Source organism: Dromiciops gliroides, chromosome 3 (genome assembly GCF_019393635.1).
Source record: "Dromiciops gliroides isolate mDroGli1 chromosome 3, mDroGli1.pri, whole genome shotgun sequence".
NCBI lineage: Eukaryota > Metazoa > Chordata > Mammalia > Microbiotheria > Microbiotheriidae > Dromiciops > Dromiciops gliroides.
In genome coordinates, this window is record NC_057863.1 from 5779652 (window position 1) to 5800288 (window position 20637).

The 20637-nt window shown below is 40.7% G+C and overlaps 1 non-coding gene across 1 annotated transcript; it reads left to right on the forward strand.

Annotated features, from left to right (window-relative positions):
* The first annotated feature begins 19897 nt into the window (after positions 1 to 19897).
* On the forward strand, positions 19898 to 20001 carry LOC122752279. The gene has a single exon (XR_006356053.1). It is a non-coding gene; the product is annotated as a U6 spliceosomal RNA (small nuclear RNA).
* Positions 20002 to 20637: the final 636 nt, after the last annotated feature.

A 20637-nucleotide genomic window follows, 5' to 3' on the forward strand; every position in this document is an offset into this window, starting at 1 on the left:
AAAAAATCAATGTGAAAAAATATTTTTACATGTAATGTGGGGAAATTAGGAATAAATTAATTAATTATCCAAAAAAAAGATGAAATATGGGGAAAGTAGGAAGAGTATTAGAATGTTTAACATAATTGTAATGTATAAACTTTATCAAATTGCTTACTGGCTTTTGGAGGGTGGAGGGAAGGGAGAGTGGGAGAAAATTTGTAACTCAAAAAATCTTTGCATGTAACTGAGAAAAATTAAAATAAGTAAATAAAATTTCAAAAAAAAATGATGCTGCCCTTCCCTCTTCCCTCACAGACTTTTCTGATGGTCTTTTTTTAAAAACAATTAATCAAACTGAATTCCTGGCACACCAAATTATTCTTGGGTCTTGATTCTTTGTCATTGAATTCCTCTATATATATTCGAAAATCAGAAACTCTCTAAAGCAGGGTTTCCTAAACTTTTTCACCTCATGACCCTTTTTTTCTAGATAAATTTTTATATGATCATGGTTATATAGTTATATAAAATAGCTATACAAATCAAACATTTACTGCCAAATTTTATCAACTCCCATATGCAATTATGAGACCCCATATGGGGTAACAATCCACAGTTTAATAAGCTTTGCTCTAAAGCTTTACATTAACAATGAATTGGTTAACTTGGAGGGTGACACATTGAAGTTGAATTACTCAGGAAGGCTCAATGTCAATTTAATTTATTCAATTAGTTCTGGATTATCGAGAAGGATTTTGGCCAATCTAGGTTCTATGTAGTCACTAATCAGAGGACCTTGACCACCATTCAAGGCTATCCCCCTACTTTCTTTCAAGTAGTTCTTAATGCATTCTGTTGTGATTTTCTTTATAAACCTAGATTAAACCACTGACTGATTTTTTTAGCCTATACCTTTAGCCTGTACATATACCTGTGTCTTTTTAGATTGTATTCTCAAAAGCTGAAGCAAAAATTGGTAGATTCTGCCAAGATGGAAAAGCTCTACATGTAGACCTTAAAAGGGGTATGTGTTTTTCATCCAAGATTCCACCTAGTTAAAGGTGGGGAGTAAATTAGTAGAGGTTGGCCACCAGATTGTGACTTTTTTTGACCATAGTAACTCAAGAAATAATCTAATAAGGCAAGGAAAGATAGAGGGAAATTTAAGATAGATGAAGAGAGTCCCCTTAACTGTACTAGACACAGAACATTTAAGTAGTGAAGCAAGTACCATGATATCAGAGAATACATTTTGTTATAAAAAAATTCATGAAGGGCTCCTGATATAGATCAATGGAAATGTAATCATGACAAGTGGATTTTCCACTTGCTGTGTTCATCCAAGGCAGAAGTAGACGCCAGTCATGGGCCAGGGACTCATGCCTACTGACAAAGCTAAGAATGGAAAAGTGCTAAATGCCAGCTGTTCATATGTATCTCATGTGTATAACAACCATTCTGTTTTACTTCTTTTTTTCCAATGAATATAGGCCAATTAGGAGACTATATCAATGGTCCAGGTGAGGGGTCATGATAGAATGCATGAGAGGAGACAAAAAGGGATGGAAACAAGAGGCATTATTGAAATGGAATTGATGAAAGTTAGCACTTGTTTGCATGTGGCTGAATAAGTGTTATGGATGACTCTGAAGATGTGATCCTGGGTAACTTAGGAGAATAGTCAGGCCCTCCAGAGAATTGTGACTTGATGAGGAGGAAGAAAAGAATAATACTAATGTGTGGGAAGGGACAGAGGTATGATCTTATTTGGAAGAATAGCCACATGGATTCATTCACAGATCTAGGAACATATTTGTCATTTTACTTGGCCTTTGATGACACCTTCTACTTTCAGGCCTTTCTACCCACATCTCTCAGTCACTTGGGTCATGTTTGATTTGGGATCAATAAAGCTGGTAACAAAAAACTCTCTCCTGGCAGTGAGTGATAGGAGATACACGGTGGTTCCTCTAGGCTGATGCAACCTTGATATTTTACCTTGGAAATAAATTTAAGAGCTCTCAGGCCCAGTCCACCACCCCCCCTTTTTTTTTCTTTGTCATTTACTTTTATATAGATTCTTCATTGTCCAAATATCCTTGCTAACAGGTAGCAATGCTATGACTAGCCAGCACATCAACATGGATGATGCACAGACCCCAGAACCAGTGCCAACCCTTGAAGTTCAATGAATCCAAGCCCTTTGTTTACACATGAGAAGAATAAAGCATTCATGGGCTCCTGAAATCAGTGCATGGGAGATCGAGGCAAATAACCCAGGCCTCCAGGTTACCAGGCAGATATTTTCCATGATACCATCCTCCCTGACCTCCTTAAAAGCCTAAATAAAAGATGGATTTCTCTGCCCAGTCAATCCAAGGGGACTCCATTGAGCTCTCTTTAACTTTCTCTCCATGTTTACTTTGAAGCCAGTGTCTGGAAGATGTGTTCTGCCCAAAACTGGGGTTTGAGAAAGTCATCCCAGGGATTTTGTGAGGAAAATGTTCTCTTGGAAGATAACTCACAAAGCAAATCTGCCCACTTTGCTCTCTTTGTGTATTCAGCTGGAAAAATAATTAGGATACTTTCATATTCTTAGATTTCTCCTCCTTACATTAAAAAAAATAAAAACCAACTCCCATTATATGTAATTGGGTAACATTAGGGAGTTTGCCAAGACAAGAAAGCAAACATCCACAAATCTAGTTCAAATAATGAATTCTAAGTAGAGAAGAAACACTGTCAGTCATAAGTGGCAATGTTTGCAACCAGGGCAAGTGAGAGTTGGAGTGGGGGTGGGTGGATTGGAGAATGGTTGAGATTTTTATGGCTGCCAGAGTGTGAGAGAGAGAGGTGCTCCTTGGGAAAGGTTTCCTAGGCACATGGAGAAGGGACCAGAGTTGGAAAGGAAATGCAGGTAACAGTCCCCAGGATGGGGGGAAGGCATTAGCAGCTGATGGGAAAGAAAGAGTGCTCTTTGACAAAGGCAGGGGTGCAATGAGCATGCGAGGTTGCATGGCCTTGGATGTCCTGAGATGATGCAGAAAGCGTCCTTTTCAACTTTCCACTCTTGAACAGTCTTTATTGCCTCATGCTTGTTATAGTGCTGATCAATAGTTCTAGTGACTGAAGAACTACCAAGGAAGGAAGGAAGGACTGGAAGGAAAGAGGGAGGAAAGGTGGGATGGAGGTAGGGAGGGAGGAAATGAACAAAGTGATGAATTATTAAACAGTTATTATATGCCTAGCAACATGCTAAGCACTGGGAATACAAATATAAAAGTGAGAAAGTCCCTGTAGTCAAGAAAGGTACATTCTAAAAGGACCAATCAAATTAGAAATGGTAGCCTGGAAAGGAAACTTTGCCCTGAAGAGTCTCTGGAATTGGGAGTGGAACAATAGGGCAGTCAATGATCATGTTTTGCTTTGTTTTTTCAGGTGGCAATAGTGCTGTTAATTTGATTATTCTTTCTAGTGCAGAGGACAGGTGTTGAGATGACCTGAGAAGACAGCTGCTTGGGGTGTGAAACATGATCTGGCCTGGGACTGGCTAGCTATTATACATTTATATCCACTATAATTAATGCAGCCAAACTGGAAGGGCCAAGGTTCCAAAGGTGAGATGAACTCCCCTGGAAGTCATTAGTGGCTGAATCTCTGGGGGTCCAAAGGAGAGAGTTTGATGGAAAGAATTAAGGTAGCATCAGGGAAAATGGCCAGAGGCCCTAGGTGACCTAGGTGTAGAACCGGAAGGAGGGATTTGGGGTCTGCTCCTATACTGTATGTGTACTATGTTACTGGACTGTCAAAGGTAATTTCATGTTCCAGAAACACACACACATACACATGTGCATATGAACACAAAAGGCACTTAGGGGAAAAAAAGAACAAACAAGTCTTGAAACACAATTCTCCATTTGAAAAAAGCGGAATGTGATACCCTGAGATGCTGCCCCTTAAAGGAGGGACTGGGACTGCTACCAGTGGAAGGGATTTGTACTTTGATTTCAGAATTCTGCAGTGGTAGGTGTACAGTCTCCTCCCAACCACCCAGTGGAGTAGGCAAGGCTGGCCTTATCATTCCCATTTTACTGAGGATCCACCTAAGGCCTAGAAAATTTAGGTGACTGTCCCATTACCCTTCAGCTTTTAAGTATATTCAAAGGTGTCTTTCAGAGGATTTCTGGTGGGCCTTCTACTCTACAATGCTTTCTTTAACTTCTTTATAAATAAAAAGGGTGATAGAACTGGTTGTAAAATATCTCATGGCAGAAATCTTCCTATCTACACCTTTTGTCACTGAACAAGTTATTCATTCATTCATTCATTCATTCATTCATTCATTCATTCATTCATTCATTCATTCCTCATGTTCTTAGGTTCATACTTAAATGGAACTGAAAATGCAAGACTGAATCAAATCAATGTCATGTTATTTGGCACCATCTATATTTTAAAATTAAATAAATAAGTAGACAGATAAATGAATGAATGAATATATAGTTCAACAAATAAATAAATAATGAATGAATAAATAAATAAAAAATGGATGGATGGATGAATGAATGAATGAATGAATGAATGGAAGTTTGGACCAGAAGGTTCTATTTAAGAGGTGTGATGTTTAAAATCTAATGTCAGGGGGCAGCTAGGTGGTGCAGTGGAAGAAGCACTGGCCCTGGATTCAGGAGGAACTGAATTCAAATCCAGCCTCAGACACTTGACTCTTACTAGCTGTGTGACCTTGGGCAAGTCACTTAACCCCCATTGCCCCCCCCTACAAAAAAAACAAACCAAAAAGCCTCAAAAAACAAAAAATCTAATGTGGGTCCTAACCTCCCCCCAGGTGTTTTTTGGTTTTGGGGGGGGCGGAACTGGCTAAGATTACTGATAAATTTAGCAAGAATTTAGGCTTTTAGGTATTTATTAAAGTGTATTATTGTTCATTCTTTTCATTGATCTCAGCCCCATCTTTCTAGAAGACAAAAGGTAATCTCCTTTGATCTTCCTCCATCCCATGTGACTTCCATGGTATACACAATTCAGTAAGAATTTATTATCATTGGCCTTTACTTACAAGCCTCTTTTCTTGGGTGGAGGAGGAAGGTGGACAGCCAGACACTAAAAGCTGGGCAGGACATCTTGTGTTTACTTGAATTAGCTAGTTTAATGAGATGCAATTGACACTGGGAAACTGGATCTGAAAATATCCCTCTATCAAAGCATTACGTGCACACACAATCCAATGAACATCGAAGTGAAAGGTCTTATTATTCAGCACACAGAGGTATGGCCAGAAGAAGAAGTCTAAACTTCAACTCCCCAAAGGAGAAAATGACAGTCCTATAGAGGAAAGAAGGGGTTAGGGCGGGGAGAGACTTAGGACTGAAAAGTTACAGCTGTTTGGGGAATGAGGATGCTAGCTACTGGGGAATGGGATACACTAAATAGCAAAGATGCCACATTCCTAATAAAATTATTGTCACTACCTGTTCCTGATCATGCAGCAAACACAACTGGCTTCCAATTAGGCTCATGCTATAAATTTCAAGGCACCCAACTTTCTGTCTGTGACACGTCTGCTTTATCTGTTTGACTAAGCAGTATCTGGTTAATTAACGACTTTGCTTTGCCAAGAAAAGAGTAATCTCTAACTGACCCCAGCAAATTGATCAACCATATTTCTCCACGGTCAGATTGTCCTCCTCATAGTCAGAGTATCCCTAACTGGACCCAGACCTACTAGACTGCCACTACACAATGAACAGAAAATTGACTACAGAGGAAACAGGGGGACCCCTGGAAGCAGTACCATGTCTTTAATCACCATGTGACATCTGCCACATTAGATTTGTCTAACAAAGATGAGCCTCAAGCACCTATGGCCAATCATCCCCTAGTGCTCCCAAGTTTCCCCCTGGCTATGAGTTATGTATTCACCAATGGGAGCTTGGGGGGAGGAGGGTGGTAAGACACATTTTCTTCCCAGTTTACAGGTTAGACCATATTCTCTGAAAGCCAGGGCTTCATCCTTGGCTAGAGGAAGGGTGCCCTGCAATTCCTCCTGCTCCCATTGTCAAAATGTCCCACTGTTTGAGTAATTCCCTACTCAACAATCAGATGCACTCTCAGCTGTTCATCCTAATGATCCTCTTGGCAACTGAAAACATTGTGATTTTTTCTTCTTCCATTAATGAGATGTAGCATATTATTAGGATCTATCCCAATGTGCATGAATAAATTAAATCAGGCCCAGCAGCAGGAAGAGAAGTAGCAAGCAATTGCCGCAGTAAAGTACTTTTGGGTTGGAAAATAGGGCACCAGAGGCAGCTGGGTACAGGGAAATCAGGGGATTTGAGGTCCAGTTCTAGCTCACAGTGTGACCAGGAACAAACCCTTTTCCCTTTATATGACTCAGTTTCACTCTCTGTACATGAGGAGAGTAGGGGATAATTTCTAAGAGTTCTTCCAACTCTAATATCCCATGGTTTCTCTTCCTCCTAGGGTCCTCTTACTGCACAAGGGTCCCATAACACTGGGAGAGTGTTCCATTGCTGCTGAATGTCAGGAGGCTCCTTCCTAATGAATTAATGAGTTGATTGTCCTATCTTGTACACTTTGGATCCAAGTGGCTGCGGTCTGATCATGTTCCTTTCCTTCAAGTCCAATCATTCATTTGCTAGATGAGAAGTTTGGCCCAGATGGGCTCCGAGGTTCTGTCCAACTCTGTCACCCTCCAGGTCCCCTACTGGGTTTCTGGAGTGCAGACATTCTCATGGACAGACCCCCTTTAGGGTGGAAGGGTTAATTCTCCTAGCCATGCTGAGTCCCCTCCAGAAAAAGGCCAGCTGGGCAGATGAATTAAGATGTGGAAAAACTATCTAAGTAGTAGTTGTTTTTAAACCACAAAGAGGCCCTTTTGGCTGGTTTGCATTTGTTAGAATTTTCCTTCAGCAAGGCCCAAGGAGCACATTGAATTATCTGATGCATTCAACTCAAAGTTAGTGGATTCAAAAGGAGGGGGTGGTAGGGGGGTGCTTAGCTCACACACCAACCTCAGACAGAACCTGAGAGAGTAATTTGGTATTGCCTGAGGGCCAGGAGGGATGAGCAAACCACAGCCTTTTTTCTATGATATATTGCAAATAGCCCTAATGGATTTGACTTTGCAAGAAAAAACACTTTTAATAGCTGCTGCCAAATAACTTGCAATGATCATATCTTCAGGGAAAGATGCTCTACAGCTTTTGGTGGAGTGGAGCAGGGAGGGTGAACTGGAAGTGAGCAAGCTGGCCTTCAGAGTAGCAGAGGGCCAGGGTTCAGCACTCACTCCATTCATTGATAAGGGTCCCAGGCTGGAAGAGGGTTCTTGAAGAACACATTTCTGGAGGTGCAGGGAGTGTGGCAGAGAATCCAGATTTCAATCAAACTTGCATAAATCACACCTTTTGTGTCCTAGAGCAACCCCCCCAAACTCCCTGGGCCTCAGTTTCCCTCATCTGAAAAAATGAGGGGATTGGATCAGAGGGCCTCGGATATTAGTTCTGCTATAAGGGGATATACAACCATAGTGGAGTTGGCCCCCCATTTCTTCTGCCAGCAGGTCTTCAAGACAGGTCAAACAAATTAAGTAGGCAAACGGAAGAAGAAAGAAATTTATGAGTGTGCTAAGGAAGATGGCTCGCCAGGAGCAGGATCCGTTGCCAGAGCACAAATCTTGGCTTTTATGGCCAGTTGGAGCAGCAACATTCTACAGTCTTTGAGGGGACCAGGGAGATGCTGTCTGTCCCTTAAGATTAGAAATGTTCTTCCTTGCCTCTCAGGTGTATATTGGTAGGATAGGGTAGTATGCAGTGTTCTGGCCACTGTATGGCTTTACCTTGCCAGCCTAGACAGGATGGGGACAAGTGAGTCAAGTTTCACTCTTGAGCAAACAGCAGGCTTCAGGCAAACAACACATATTGATGACAAGTTGCCTTTTCTTTCACAATCACAGGGAGGAATAAATGAGATAATGTCTGAAAGGGCTCAGCACAGTGCCTGGCTTATAGTAAGTGCTATAGAAATGCTTATTCCCTTCCTGTCTCCTCCTGGGCTCTACCACCCTGTCACCCTTAAAAAGGGCGGGCCTCAGTGACCCCCATGGATCAAATGAGGGGGTTGTGCTAGATGACCAGTAAGGTTACTGCTAGCTAGGCTTGTGATCCTAATAGCTTGTTCTGGACCCCTCCCCCAGATGGTTGATGCGGTGCAGAAATTCACTAGGTGGAGAAGAATTTATTAAGCTGCTAAGGTGCTGTGTTGTGCTGAGTTTAATAACACAGTCATGGGCCTGTGATCTCATGATCTCCTTGTCATGGGGTTACCAGGCCTGTTGCTAGGGGGACCTCGGAGGTGCTGGATTTCAGTCCTCTCATTTAAAAAATGAGGAAATTGAGGTTCCCAGAAGGCGATTAACTCAACCAAGTTAGACAAGTAATGAGGAGCCAGATTCCTGGACTCCCAATTCCCTGTTTCTTCCACTGGCCCCTGATACTGTGCGACTGCCATCTCTGCCCTCCTCCAGACCTGTCGCGGAGCATTCGTCTTCCCCTGTGTCACTGGCCTGTCTCCAAGAATCTTGACCTTGGCTGGGCTTCATGGCTGAGGGCAGGGTGTCCACGGCAAATTGCTTTAGGAGGGGGAACAAGCTTTAGATTTAACACACATGCCAATCTAGCACGGACTAACTTCTTCAGAGATCCAAGAAAGGAAAAAAGACCAAAATAAAATTAGAGACAAGCAATAAAGCCGTGATTTTTGTACTCTACTGATCCTGAACTAAATTCCTGAGATAATTCAGCGAGCTCTTTGGGTCTTTCTGAAAAGAAGCTATTTGCAAAAAGGCAGATTTCAGCTCGATAGAAGCATAATCTCCTGAACAATTAGAGCTAGACCAAAATGGAGTGAGCTGCTTGGGAGCTGGTGGCTTAATTCTCCCTGGAGGTTTTCAAGTAGAGACTGGATAATCTCATGTTGAGGATTTGTAGCAGGGGGTATTGTAGGTGGGGGAAAAGAAATGAGGGCTTATAAAGCACCTACTACATAATGTACTAGGCACTGTACTAAGTGCCTCACTTGCAAATATTGCCTCATTTTTTCCTATTACCCCTATTATATAGGTGAAGAAACTGAGAAAAGTAAAGGTTAAGAGACCTGCCCAGGATCACACAGCTAGTGTTTGAGGCCAAATTTGAACTCAGGGCTTTGTGACCTACTACTGAACTTAGAGTCAGGGGACTTGAGTTCAACCCCAGCTCTGCCACCTACTCCACTGGGCCTCAGTTTATTCATCTGTAAAACATAAGGGTTTAAGGTCCACTAGCCCAACCCCATCATTTAAGTATCTGGAACAATCCCTTGTACTTGGTCAGTGGTAATTCATGTTTAGAGGTTTGATTGGATTCTATCTGAAATGCTATTATTTTCTCAAGTAATATTCATGAACTAGTTTCTAGAATATATCTATAATCTAGTTTTTACTCTCTACCTGTAACCTCTAAAGCATCAGGGGTTTCTTTGAAGGACTAATGGCCTAAAGGATTCAGGAGATGAGAAAACATCCAAAGGAGGTCAGTACTTGGGTCCTTCAGGTTTCCAAGGCTGTGCCCACCTCCCCAATCAAAACAAGTTTGGCTGGAGCCTTTCTTATGTGCCAGGCCTTTTGCTTAGTATACAGGGAGAATTGCATCAGTGCTTCTGGACTGACTCATTGACTGAACTTCATTTTCACTCTGAAAAACCTCTCTAAAGAATTGGAAAAAGCTGAACCTGAGTACTGTTGATGGAGATGGGAAGGGACTAAAAAGATACAATAAAGAACATGTTAATAAGGAAAAAGAAAAATTAATAAACATAGGAAGAAAGAAGATGAACAGCAGAGGAACGTTAATTCTTCAGATGTTTGACATATGGCATATTCATTAAAAACAAAGCCCACTATTCTGTATAGATATATGGGAAGTGCTAGAGAACTATCCGCACCCCTTTTCATGAAGTTCATACTTTAGAAGGGTAAAGAAAAGTCCACAAAACCCTACAATGCAAGGAAGAATGATTGGATTTAATGAGAGATCCTAAGAACTCCATTAGTTCCAAGGAAAGAGGGCACAGAAGTCTTGATTTCCAGTATAGCCTCAGATACTTAACAAACTCTGTGACCCTGGGCAACGAATTTCATTTCATGGCCTCCATTTCCTCATCTTCAAAATGGGGTCAATAATCACACTTACCTCCCAGGATTATTGAGGATCAAATGAGATAACCTTTGTAAGGTCCTTATGAAATGAGTATTAGGTAGATGGTAACTATTAGGAAACATGGGAAGGAGAGAAATCAAAATCTTCTAATAGGGGACATATTAGACCGACAGATAAGGCTAATTCTATATTTCTGCAAAGGGGAAAACTGAGGCTACTGAGGAGGAGCAACAGGGGAAGCAATTGCAGCTGTAGGGAAAGAAAAATCTTTCTAACAATTAATCTCTGAGTCAAAATAAATTGCTGCAATCTCCCATCACTGTCCTTTTTTGTGCCAAACATGGGGGATTATCCATTCAGGGTTGGTGTCCACAGCAGCCCCGAGGAAACTGGAGCTTGGAATGAAGGACCTGACTTCCCATTCCCGCCACCCTTCAGGGCTGAGAATCTCAGGGTTTCTGCTTTCTTATAGGTAGGGATGAAGCTATGGTGGTAAGGTTGGCATTTGGCCCCAGGAAGCCAGGACACTTATACTCTCAGGACCACTTACTGGCTGTCAAGTCATTTCAACTTTTTCAGTTCCAATTTCCCTTCTGTAAAATGAACAATAGAATGCTTGAACTTCCTCTTTCTCTGGGTGGGTGGGAGAATTCAGGGAAAGTGCATTATAAGCAAAGGAGATATTCTTAGAAGTAGGTGGTTAAGCAAGCAATGAAAGGGAGTCTATTCGAGTGGAAAGGGCAGCTCTTGTGAAATCAGCAGATCTGAATTTCAGGAAAGCTGGGTGACCATGGGCAAGTTTTGACCCCTCAGCCTCAGATTCCCCTCTTCAAAAATGGTGATATATTTACACTCCTTAATAGTTGGATTTGGAGGGCAGGAAGCTCTTGGGAAAGTCTTTGGTTCTGGCCAGGTGTGAGTTGCTGTTGCAGCACATGGTGGGCTTATTGTTCCATTTCTCTTTGAGTCACCCTCACCACGTAGGAGCATCAGTGCTTTGGATATAGAAAGAATGTGCTCCATAATAGTTGAGGGATTGAATGATCCATGTCAATACAGAAACAAAATTGAATCAGAAAGATTTCATGATGTGCTAGAAATGCATCCATTGTAGAGACCCAAGTGTGAGTCCTGAGAGAGTCAGTGAAAGAAGACTCTATTTCAGAGCTCACCTACATCTTTGGGAGGTAATTCTGAATGGGCTGCTTGCTAACAATTTCTGTACATATTTTTCAGCTCCCTTGAGAGAAAGACTGTAGGGGGATTCTTCTATTCTTTGTCCCCTGCTGCCCAATAATGTGTCCTTCATTCAGTGTAGACTAGGAACATTACATAAAATGTAATAAATAGTTCTTCTATAAAGTGACATATATAGTCCTTCAAATCTCTGTGCTATGCCAAATATCACAATAATAATAATAAACAATAATGATAATATTTTACATTTCTGTAGTGCTTACTATGTTCTAGGCACTGTGCTAAGCATTTGACAATTACTTTCTGATCTGATTCTCACAGCAACCCTGGGAGGTAAGTGCTATTAGTATCCTCATTTTGCAGAGGAGAAAACTGAGACTAACACAGATGAAATAACACTTGTCCAATATCACAATGCTGGTTAGTATATGAGGCTAAATTTGAACTCACCTTTTCCCAAGGACAGCCCCAATTCACAACTTCAAGGAGTTTCAGGGCTTTGGGGGGAAATGGGGTTAAGGACACAAAACTCAAAAACTTCATCATTGACCCATTTAAAAAAAAGTAGAAATCTAATATACATAGTAGTACAGTTTTCTACATATTAACTGGAAAAGAGATAGAGAAATATTGCAATGAATAGTGGTAATGTTTATATCTGGCCTGTTCTCTTGTCCAGATTGGAGTCTCTTGTAAGTTGGGTAGGGAGTAACTCTGGGGCCTAGAGGCATGAGGACTTGGCAGTGCAGAGATGACTATTACTGGGCCAGAAGGTGTACAATAAATACAGCCTTTCCCTTGGCAAAAATGACAAGTTTGCTTATAGAAGTTGACATAAGAAGGGTTGTAACTTGGGAATGATGGAAAAGTAATTCTGTTTTCTGTATTCTTTCTGTTTCTTAAGGAAGAGATTTCTGCAGATGTAAACCTTATTTTGATCAATCCCTTACTATATCCATTGAATGAAAAAAATGTATTTTGTTAAAAAGAAGTTTTAGAGCAGCACTGACTATATTTCAATGGTTCCATGTCCTCATCACTGTGCATACTCCTTTCCCACCATGCCATTTGCATCCATCTTACTCTCATTCAGGTCCACTGCTGTAAATACCCCCAAAAGAACAAAAATGAGCTCTGGCTAACTACCTCTCACTCTTTTGAAATGTCGTTAGGACAAAACATCCTAAGGCTTCCATTCTGTGGTCGCTTTCTCATTTTATGGTATGTTGTTCAAAGATTTCAGTAGTATCCAACTCTTCCTGACCCCATTTGAGATTTTCTTGGCAAAGATTCTGGATTAGTTTGACATTTCATTCTCCAGCTCATTTGACAGATGAAGAACTGAGCCAAACAGGGTGAAATGACTTGCCCAGGGTCACAAAGCTAGGAAGTATCTGAGGTCAGATTTAAATTCTGGAAGATGAGTCTTCCTGATTCCAAACCCAGAATTGCATCCCCTAGCTTCTATTTCATGACTAACCTATGTTTATTTCTGATCATGAATATTCATAGTGATATCATTAAATTAATCTGTGGGAATGATTCATTCCTTATAATGGGTGATAACATCCCTCCATTGATAAAGGAGTCACCTGCAATTTGGGTTCCTCAGAGATCGTGGTTGCCCATGACTCACAACCATAATTATGAACACAACAGGTAAAAGAAACCAGTCATGCTTAAAATATGGACAATCATTTGGGGTCATTGAAAGTGTTACCAGTTTCTCAAATGCAACCCCACCTATATTTTTACTCCTATACAAGTCTCAAGGCATTGTCTATTCCTATTGTTCTTTTGCAGAATCTAAATACTGATGGATTAAATTGATAGGATGAATGGGAAGGTATGTATAATAATAAACATTTCATTTATTGGGTATTTCTTGTGTGGATTGTCAGGCAGATATTGCATTCTATTAGGAGATAAGATACATGTGTCTCAAGTTAGATATAGGAAAAAACCTATAAAATAAATACAGTGTAGGAATTCAGTCAATAGGCAAATAAATTATGTCAAAATAATAAACTTATTTATTAACTGACGACTATCTGCTAAGTGATGGAAATGAAAAAGCAAAAAAGAAAGGTGACCTTACAAGCTAATGGAAGAAGAAAATATCAAAAATAAAGCTGGAATTTTTTTTTTAAAGAAGGCTTGAAAAGGAGAAAGGGAAGGGGAGAGCAAGCACTTAATCATGTCCAAAGTAGCACAACTAAGTGGGAAATGAAGGGATGACTGCTCTGGGAGCAGTCATGAAATTGAGGTTAGGGGAGGAATTCTTCATTCCATTTTTCATTCTGAGGGTTCCGGGTGTCAAGAGCAGTGATGAGGTGTGAGCACCAAAGTGAGTACCAAAACTGATCTGAAGAAGGAAGGAAGGAAAGAAGGAAGGAAGGAAGAAGGGAATGTTGTGTGCTCAGAACATGCCACCCCCAGATATTTAAGAATTTATGCAATTGTGGGGATAGAAAGAACCAGGAGAGAGAAACAGAGACAGAAACAGAGACAGAGACAGAGACAGAGACAGTGAGACAGATCTGGTAAAGGCTATTGAAATCATCAGGGGAGAGGCAGCTAGGTGGTGCAGTGGATAGAGCACCAGCCCTCGACTCAGGAAGACCTGAGTTCAAATCTGGCCTCAGACACTTGATACTTACTAGTTGTGTGACCCTGAGCAAGTCACTTAACCGCAGCTGCCTCTCCAAAAAAAAAAATCTTGAGGGTTACAAAGGATTTTGTTTTAAATTCATAAAATATATAGGACTTCAAAAGGAAAACAATTTTATTAAAATATAATCATCAAATATTTTTTTCCGTTTGTTTTAAAGTTTATAGACATCAGGTTAAGAGGTCGAGAACCCTGTGAGAACTTTCAGTACAGCATTCACAGGTACTAAATATCTTCTTTTATGTTTTTGTTTTTGTTTCTTCAAGCTAAAACAGTCCTTGAATCTTCAGCAAGAGTTCCTTTCTCTGAGTTCTCAAAGGGGTGTGGGGTTCTTTTTTATTGGGTTGGTGAGTAGGGGAGTAGGCAAAGAGGTGCTGGCAAAGTCACAACTTCAAATCAGTAAGGAGCACCACTTGTTCAAAGCAGATTACAAGGAGCCTCTAATTAATACACCCCCATTAGGATTAACATAAAGTGTTAGACAGCCTCATTAAGTGGAAGCAGCAGTCTGCTTTCCCTAAGCAGTCTGTGATCCCCTGGAAAACCTGAGATGGATCCTGCCTGTATTATAGGCATTCCAAATTCTAGCATCAGAGGCAAATGGCAGGTCTGGGGTGTGTGGGGGGGGTCTGGATTATTGGGCAATAAGTTTGAAAATTATAAAATATCTATATCAGCTTCTAAATGTAATGCCTTAGATTGCTTCAAGGAAATACAAATAAACTAGCAGTTGCTCAACCTCCCCCTCCAAAAAGACAATCATAACAGTATGAGCCAGCTGGCTATCAGCAATGCCATTTTCAAAAGGCAGATTTGCAAGTCAGAGCAAAGTCTCTGATTTGGCTTTTGGTGGAGGGCAATTTGAAGAGTGAAGCTGGACAAAGGACTTTATTGTCCCATTCTAGTCAGCTACACAAATTGTCAGCCTCTCTTGGGGTGATGACTTGGCACTTAAGTCGCTGGAAAATGCCAGCTCTGATACCCTTTTGCTACTTTTCCCAGCTTCTTTAATTCGCTTCCTCAGCCCTCCTCAATGACCACAAATCTCATTTATGAGTCCAGCCACGAGTCATCTATCCAATAAGAAAAGGCATTCAGTAAAGATAGAAAGGCAATGTAATTAACCAGAGAAAGAGAAAGAATAAAAAACATTTTCTACTCTCAAATAAGAATGACCATAATCTTCTATGCCTCCAGCATGGATACTGCCTAGGAAAGATTGCAAAGGAGGAGAGAAATTGACCATTGGCATACATGGGTGTGGTTATCACCCATCTATAATCATCACCTTTCAGAGAGATCTGCTAATCCTGGCCCTAACTCTCAGAAGAGGACAGAATCACTGTCCCTTTTCAGCTTGGTTCTGGCTTTGTAACAAATACATCAATGCACCCTGGTTTGGGACACTGAGGCAGCATCCTATCGTGTGCATGATGTCTTGTCTCTCTGCTCCAAAAGCAGTTCACATTCTGCCTCTTCAGCCCCACTTACATCCTGTTGTTCCCAAAAAGCCAAACAGTCACCGGAAGAACAATGAAGGTGTACTTCATGCTATAAAGCTCGACTTTTTGTTTGGCTTTCTCAATGAAACCATCCTAGCTTTTCAGTAGCTAGCATCTAGCCTGCAGTGATCTGCTTCCCTGCAGCACTCATCCCTGAACAACAGCCCCAGACTTTGTCTCTGTACAAGAGTTTTCTGTTAACGGTGGAGTGTCTTTGACTGCTTTATACCAGGTTACAGATTACCAGCTAAGAATCCACACATTCCCCTGAAACACCTATTCCCCACCTTTACCAACAACATTGATCAAGCATGTTCCAGGAATCATGCTAAGCAATTTACAGTTATCATCTCATCTGACCCTCACAACAACCTGGGAGGTAGAGGATTTCCTAATTCCCATTTTATAGATAAAGTAAAACAGAAGTTAACTGACTTGTCCAGGGTCATGCAGCTACTAAGTGTCTGAGGCCAGATTGGAACTCAGGTCATGTTGTCTCTAGGTGCTACTGTTCCTTAATATGATCAAAGGTATATAAACATAATAGTAAGACTGATTTTTGACGCAACTTTAGTCAAAAATCTCTAGAAAGACATTGGACCTTGATGAACAGTCCATTCTCATTAGCAAGGACACTCGTGCCCCATTGATTGCCAAGTCATCTTGCTGGATTCTCTCCTACCTGTCATGCCCACCTCAAGGCAGGCTAGCACAAGACAGACAAGAATGTAACTCTGAAACCATCTTTTGCTCTGGAGAATGTAAATTCTGTGAAAGGAGATATTCTCTCAAAGGGCTCAGTGGTGACAGCTTAACTGCTAGGAAGCTTTCAGGATCAGCAAGTCTCACCTCCCAGGGGTCCTGGGAACTAAAAAGCAGGCCAGCTGTTTGAAACAAAGATTTGAAGTGAGATGGTAAATTCCAGCTTCTTTAGTAAGAATAGGGGGTATAAGCACCTTTGTCAGCTTTTGATGGCTCTGCAGAGATATATGGAAAGAGAAAGAAATCAAAAGGAAAGAAAAGAGATAAATCAGCCAGAAGGAATTCTGAAATTGCCCATTGGTTAGTAAATATGAGAAGAAATAATAACATTGACATAATTTCGACGGGTTATTCCTAAGGTGCTTCCCAACCCCTTTGGGAGGACAGAATTCTGATAGATCTAAATGCTTACCTTAAAGTCACCAATGAGTCACCTCAACAAGCATTTATAAAGAATTAACTATTTGCAAGCCACTAGGGATGAAAATACATGCAAAAAGGCTGTCCCTGTCTGCCTGCAGCTGACCTTCTACTGAGGAAGCTGAAAAGTGCTAGGGAGTGGGGGAGGGTTTGAAGGTGTCCACCAATGGGCAGAACCTGGGAAGTCTAGAGAATGAAGGAGTTCTGCTTTGGGCCTTCCTCAGAATGGAGTGTGCTGGGGTTCTCTAATGAGACAAGAAGGCCACGGGGGAGAGGGAAAAGCACCTTACGCATAATGGGAAAGGTTGGAGAATAAAGGAATAATGACCCTTCACATACACAATCTGTATTTTTGAAAAGTTCATTATTCTCCTGCATTTTTAGTGATCCATCCCCTGACCTCATAATCTGAGTTTGCAGAACTCTGCTCCCTCCTCTCCACCCCAGTTCTACTAGAGATGGGTTACAATGCTACATTTCACCAAGTCTTCCTGTGCTGCCTTACACATGATAGACTGCTATGTGAAAAATGCCCAAAGGGTTTTAATTAATAAAGCAATTTAACTACCACCATTAGAAATTCCATAAAGTTAAAAATCTGGGGATTGAATTTCTTGAGGTAGAAAACACCACCCCCAAGAAATTGGACTAGCAGTGCATTACATGCTAAGCATTTGGGGGGTTTATTTGTTTGTTTATTTTGGGGGGTTTTGAGCACTGGTTCTAATCGGTTTCATTCTGTAGCTACAACTACAATTTAATCATTTTACAAATGCTAGAAAATATTGGAAGACAGTTTCACATTATAGAGAAATGGAAATCTTGTTCCAATGAGCATCATATCCCAAGGAAAAAGAGGCTGTGGTCTGGAGTGTGTTACAGTTGGCACCTTCTATAGAAACTTGGACCCATTTTGTGGCAGGTTTTTTTTTCCCCCTCCAAGAAGGGTCATTATTCTGTGAGATTTTCTTCTCCCTATTCTCTCTCAACGTGAGGCCTCCTCACTCTCCCATCAACAAGAGATTCCATCTCTTGGCTCCAGATATTTTCTTTGGCTGTCACCCCTGTCTGGTCTCCTCTTTATCTTCCCTTCTATCTCCTGTCCTCCCTGACTGCCTTCAAAGCCCAGCTGAAAGCTCATCTTCTCCAGGAAACCTTTACCAATATTTCTTCATTTAGGTGACTTCTCTCTCTTCATGCTTTCCTATTCCCCATCTATAGCTTGATTGTACACAATTGCATGATGTCTCTTCTATTCTAGTTTGAGCTACATGAGGACATTTGCCTTTCTTTGCATTTTTAGCACAGTGCTTGGTACACAATAGGTACTTAATAAATGAGTATGATTGAATAAAGCAAATGTGCCCAGCAGCATCCCCAAAGTCAGGGTCACCCTTGAAAGTAAGCATGTGGTATTATTCTTGGGTTGTCTAGTAGGAGTCATTGCCTGGAGATATCAAGTGTATTTTCTATTGTCCTATTTCTCTATATGAATTTCTTTGGGCCTTGAAAGCCTCAGAGTTTTTGCTATTCCTTTTTTTTTTACTACAAATACCCCCAGGAGAAGCTGCACTTATCTTTATCAAACACTATTGTCATAAAGCAGCATTTCAGAAGTAAATCTGATGACCAACCTTCAGCCAGCTGGAAAGATGAGTATTTAGGACTACACCTTGTGCAGAGAGTGAAAAAGAAAAGAAATGGAGAAGGAATGGGCATGTTTCACATATGGCCTTCTCCTACTTGATAATTTTAACTGATTGATGGCCTTTGGCCTGGAAGGCACAATTCAAACTCACCCTCTATAAACTCAATTTACACAGTTCACCACTGAGGCCCTGAACACAACTTCTGCCCTTTCTCCATTTGCTCCACCAGATGTATCTATAAAATTTTGCCAGTTGCCAATAAACAACAAACACTCATTATTTTTCCAGGTTTCCCTCTATATCCCAAGATCCTGATTCATTCAAAAGTGATACATCAAAACTCAGGTTGTCCTTTCAAGTTTTCCCTTGAGGGACATAGACTCATTATGATGATGGTGCCATTTTCTGAAATGTTTTCGTGGAACACTTGCTTTGAAATTACTTTCAGAGTCATTTTACAAGCCCCAGGAGAAATTGAGTCTCATTTTTTGATAGTTCTATCACATTTTTGTAAAAATATGATAGTCTCAGCTTAATCCCTTTTTACATCACCTGCCTCAAGTCTTTCTTCACTTTAATCCATCCTATAGACTGCTACCAAAATAATTGTCTTTAACTGTAGATCTGACCATGTGACTCCTCTATGCAATCCACTCCATTGCATCCTTAGGGCTTCCAGTATAAATTATCATCTCTCCTGTTAAGCTTTTAACATCCTAAACAACCTGACCACAATCTATCTTTCCAGTATCATTAAATGTTGGTCCATTTCATGGCCCTCTGCCCCTTGTATTCTGTTACATAGCCAGACTGTAGTTCTCTCTATTCCTCACTTCTCTCCACCTTTTGTTGATGTTCCACTGCATTGCCCATCTTCCATGGCTGAAATAGACTCTTTCCTTGCTTCTACTCCATAGTCGTTCTCTTTTTCTAAGAAGCAGATCACATAACATCTTCTAAATGAAGAATTTTCTGATCCTTACAACTGTAAATGCCTTCCCTCCCAAACTATATTATGTTAGACTATTTTGTATAGATTAAAATTATTAATTTTATATTTGCATTCTATATATTTTATATGTACTTGTCTCCCTCATTAAAGTGAAAGTTTTTTGTAAGCAGGGATTTGTCCACTCTCTGTAATGCATCCCCAGCACTAGCAGTGCCTTAGACACATAGTAGGTATGGAATAAATACTTGTTGATTGATTGACTATAGCAGACTTGTAGCTTGTTCCTCCAATCAAACTGATCTATGCAGTTTTGTTTTAATTTGAATGTCATCATTGTTGGAATGGGAAAGGGATGTCATTTGTAAAACTGCCCTGATGCAGCCAGAAGTGATGCTATCATTTCATTTTGGGAAAAGACCCTGTGATTGGTGGGAAGTAGGAATTCCAGTGAATCAGAAAGTTGTAGCCTTCTCCCAGGGTATAAAGAGGGTATATGAACTTTAAAATCAAGAAGAGTGAGAAAAGTGTTCTCTTTGGCAGCACATATACTAAAATTGGAACGATACAGAGATTACCATGGCCCCTCCACAAGAAGGACACACAAATTCATGAAGCGTTCCAATTAAAGAAAAGAAGAGTGAGAAGGCCTAAGGAGCTCAAGACAAGAAATAGACTGACGTTGAAGTCATCCCATACGGACCCTATTGATCCCTATAAAATGCAGATTGCAAATTCCAAAGGAAATAGGAAGGTGTGTTCTTGACCCTGTGACTTCACCTCACATTCCCATGGGGAAGTGAGAAAGGCCCTCAGAGTCTCTCGGATAGAAGACATAGTGTTGGGAAGATAGTTTTGAGCAAAAGAAAAATAAAAGCCTGTGGATATTGTTATCAAAGTATCGTGTAGGGAAACAAACAAATGATAGAGATCAAAGAAATCAGAACAGGAGAATGCTATATACAGTGGCTACAATAATTCAAATGATAATCAGATTAAATAGTAGATAAAATCAGATGAATTGCAATTATTTCAACATTGGTCTGGGAAAACAAACAGAATGAAACTTCCTTTACTTTTGTTGAATGAATATATGGGGGAATCCAGTCTAGAATGGTCCATGTCCTGTAAGACAGAGAAGTTAAGCAACTGGTTTCTGCCTAACTTTTTCTTGTTACAAAGGAGGGTTCTATGGGGGACAGGAGTCAGGGAGTCTCAGGAAATGGCTATTTTTTTAAACATATCCTAAAGAAGCTTCTTTTTTGTT